Genomic DNA, 4,628 nt, shown 5'->3' on the forward strand with positions numbered 1-4,628 from the left:
ATAGACAATTCTCAAAATAATGGCCATCCCAATAATATATGCAGGAAATAAACTCAAATTGACTCGGTGGTTGGGCTGCAAAATTATTTAAACCATTAGTGGTAAACTGTTTCAACATTTAAGAAATAGAAGATACCTAAGCTAAGAGTGATGCTAATGTGTCCACTTCGTACACTTCGGCTACTCGTCTTCCTGAAGTTGCTCGATTTGTTGGCTATTGATAGTTGTTAACAACCATCCTCTTAATGATTTCGCAAGCCTTATTATAAAATTTAGACAAGAGAGCATCATTCGTAGAAGCATCTACCATCAATCTTGTGTGTGCATTAAGACTGTTATAAAACGTTTCCAATTGGATGCAATGTGGAATCCCATAATGAGGAAACCTACAAAGTAATTCCTTGAATCTTTCCCACGCCTTGTACAAGGATTCATCATCCAATTGTGAAAAAGTGGTTATCTCATTTCGCAACTTAGCGTTTTTGCTTGGTGAAAAATACTTAACAAAAAACTATTTTGCTAATTCTTGCCAAGTTGATATTAAACTTGGGGGAAATGAATTAAGTCATGCTCTTGCTCAATCTCGCTAGCTATCTTAAAAGAATCACTCACCTCCATGAATAATTGAAGGTGAAGGTGTGGATCTTTCGTTGGTATTCCACTAAACTAGCCCACCATTTGGAACATTTGAAACATCACTGATTTCAATTCAAATTGCAGTGCCTCAATTTATGGTCTCCTAATTTCCGAATTTGATTCATTGAGAATGACATAATGTACTGTCTTATGGCAATATCCCTGTCGTCAACAATAAGGATTGGATTGTGCACATGATCGACTCTATTACCTTGTCCATCATTCTGATTTCCAAGGTCCATCTTTACTTGTTTTTTAAGCTGATCTTTCGTATCTTCTTTGTCTAAACGTTCACATAAATCGATGATTCGATTTATGCTCATAAACACCTAAAAATAATTCAAAAAAATAAAGAATAAATAATCAATTAGTAAAGTTAAAAGTTAGATAAAAATGAAATAAAATCCAAACTGTAAAGAATAATTTTACAAAAAAACTGATTAAGGCAACAGTCCCAAGAAATGGTGCAAAAAACTTGTAATGCCCAAATTTGTACTGGTGTACACAGTCGTTATCAAGCAATAAAGTAAGTAAAAGAGTTATCGTCTCCAGAAGGACTGTGTATGTTAATCAATTAATTGTAAAATTAAAGTTAACAATTTGGTGATAAAAATATTTTGAGTGATGATGGTTAAGCTAAATTGAATTATCCAAATGCAAGATGATCCCTAATAAAATTTAATCTAAATACAAAGTATTAGATGAGATAAATAAAATGAGTTTAGCAGTAAAAACACAAAATTTAACAATCAATAACATGAATATGCTAAGATAATTTCACTATTCAACTTAGTTTATTTTTCTCATGCTTAACAATGTTCAGAAAAACATACTATGACAACTCAATCATTCATGAGTTTAGAAACCAAATTAAGTCATTTAGGAATCTTTTACTTAGTGAAATATACATTTTACTGACCATATTAAACTAAGGGTTTCTTAGAATTCATGTGAAGGAACAAGGACGGATCAGGTTTGAAACAATTTAGTCAAATAAATCTAAAAACTATGCAAGATAATAGAGCTCATCAAAGTTATTAAGAACATTTAATTTAGTCAGATCAGGTCTAAATTAAGCATGCGCTTTTCAATTATTGTGCCCATTAGCCGTAGTCTGATCAGTATCGCTCAGCTAATTCAAATGCATCCAATCATGTATGAATGAAATGCATACTTGGATTTAATTGAAAACATGATCAACTGAGACACACACTATAAACATGATTTAAACAAACTTCATTGAATAACTGCAATCATCCTAGCTCAAAAAATTGAAGCTACTATTGTTGATGACAAGATCATAAAACACATTGTAAACATGATTAAATCAAAATAAAAAAGTAAAGGAAGAATAAAATCTGTTCAAATCGGTAGTCTCGCGAACTCCGAATGAAGATGTTTTTCTCCGATCATTTAGTTGCTCCTTTGCTAATGCCTCCTCAATGTGGCCGCCAAGAGATAACCTTATCACGGTTTTGCTGGCTAAAATGCTAGGTGTGGAAAGAAGGAAAAAAAATGAGAGAATGAGAAAATGCATAGATGAGTAATGAATGAAGGAATGATTGATGATTTTAGGGATTAAGGAATGAATGAAACGGTGAGAGGAGTGTAGTATTTATACTTGAAGTTGGTGGCTGAATTTACTAATAATGGTGTCAAAGATCCCTTGGTTCTCTCCCATTAATGGTCGACCATAAGAAGTGGAAAAAAGGGTGAGTTGGTTGCTTGATTTAAGCATGGAATCATGAAAAATTGAGCCATAGGGTGGACGGTTTCTTGAGCAATCTTCATGCACTGATTTGTAATGAGTTTTACAATGTTAGGACCTCCAAATAATTGTCCAAAGCTTATTTTTAGGCACTCACAGGCTTGTGCTGAATTTGGGCTTGACTCCCCCTTGTTGGATGTTTTCATGACTCAATAAATAACCAGACATGTGCACCTTGTAACATCACTTTAATTGGGTCAAATTAACATCCTTATGACCTAATTTTGCATGGTTTTGCCATCCAAGTAGGGTGGATTTGTTCGTGTCCATGCAAGAATTGTACTGAGCTCCATATTATATCACTTCATGGTCCCACTGCATTATTAAAACATAGCAGAGTAATAAATAACATAAAAATGATTTAATTTATGCACAAAATTCATATAGTAAAGCACAAATTTGCATACTTCATAAATTCATGTCCATAATTGAGATTTGAGAAAAATTCACTAAATTCATTAACAATTGCTTGATATTAATGTTTTTTTCTTTCAAGATAAAGGTGGTAAAATGACTAGAAAAACCCTATACAATTTAGAGTTTAGAATATGCTTTCAAATTTATATGCTATAATATAAAATTAGTTATCTTGTTACAAGATTTTAATATGACATGTTTAATTTTTTAATTTATTTCTAACAATTTCATTCAATTCAAATAAATTTCAAATTAAGTTATGATGATAAAATAAGACTTGTTAATTCAAAAATTTTTTACTCAATTTAATCGAATGCTCACCTCTTCTCCTCAACCCAATTCCTAATAAACTACACTAAGAATTAGCGAATCCATGCACCTGCAAACGGCACTCAGCAAAGTGGCTCAATTGTCTTCACCATTATTAAAGATTGAAAAGCATTTACAAGCTTCACTCTTGTTTTACAAAAGCCTACCACTTCCACGAAACATTCCTCCTCCTCTAATCCAACTCCTTAGCAAAAGAAGAGTAAACAAATCAATGTGGAATTATTATTTTAGTAGTTTTCCTTTTAATTACTAGGCTGCTCTCTTATTCAACATTTTACAAACAGATTTAAAACCTAACGACTAATTCTTACCTATTCCATATATCAATCATTTCATCAATTTAATACAATAACAATGTTTTTTTTCATAATCATTTTGAAAAAAAATTTTATTATACCCTTAAAAATATTTTGTTTAGGGCAAAGTCAGAAATTTTTTTAGGGGCTAAGATTAAATTATAATTTTTACGATAGTAAAATGCAATTTTACTATTTTAATAGTCTATACCTTTATAAATTTTAAACGATTAACTTATTTTTTTCATTTTTAAAAGGTTAAAATGTAATTTTACCTTTACTAATTTAAAATTTTAAAATTTTAAAAACTTCAATGAAAAAAATTTTATTTTTAAAGGTTGAGCTCCTGTCATACCCCTAACTACGCCCTTACATTTGCAAACTCCTAATGAATAATGTACCAAATAATTTTCTAAAATTATCTTAAAAAGCCATGCCCACTTTCTAATGTCACAACAAAATTTTGAAATTGATTTTTAACTCTTTTTTTTTTTTTACTTTCATTTGTGTTGTCAATGTATATATTCCGCTACGTAATATACATATTTTTAGCGCAACTATGGTCAGAAACGAGTCGTCATCTAATAGACTTGTCCCACGCTGGCTGGGTAACTGGGTTGGTTCAGCCCATGGACCTGAATTTGTGTTCTTCTAATATTAAAAATGGGTTAATTACTCTTCAACTCATCCAATTATAAGTTTTTTGGGCCATCTAATTACAAAAAATTACAAAATAATTATTTAACTAATTGTATTTATTTTTCGGTCTAATTTCACTAGCTGTCATCAATTTTATGAGGGAGAGATAAGCATTATATGCCGATAAATTGTTGTGACATTCTAATATACAGTATACCAAATTCCCTATACCCAATCACAATTTTTAAACCCTCTGAAACCATACAAAAATAGGTGTTCATTTCACCAGTGAACCACCTGTACAAAATGATCTACCCATGTTAAACCAATATCATTAATAAGCTATACCAAAATTTGACCATAGTTGAACAAAAAATTTCAACCAACAAGTGCAGCAAAAGAAGGGAATCTATTTTTAAAAATATGGGCAATAATATTCATTCAAAAAAGCATAGTCCATATGACAGCCAAATAAAGTCACTTTTTCAAATGCTTTTGCGCAACTAATTCCTGAGCCCCAACGACATCTAGACTGCTCTTTC

The 4,628-nt window shown here is 31.1% G+C and overlaps 1 non-coding gene across 1 annotated transcript; it reads left to right on the top strand.

The window, feature by feature from the left end:
- The first annotated feature begins 368 nt into the window (after positions 1-368).
- Positions 369-475, top strand: LOC128296115 (small nucleolar RNA R71). The gene has a single exon (XR_008286663.1). It is a non-coding gene; the product is annotated as a small nucleolar RNA R71 (small nucleolar RNA).
- Positions 476-4,628: the final 4,153 nt, after the last annotated feature.

Source organism: Gossypium arboreum, chromosome 7 (assembly GCF_025698485.1).
Source record: "Gossypium arboreum isolate Shixiya-1 chromosome 7, ASM2569848v2, whole genome shotgun sequence".
Classification (NCBI taxonomy): Eukaryota; Viridiplantae; Streptophyta; class Magnoliopsida; order Malvales; family Malvaceae; genus Gossypium; species Gossypium arboreum.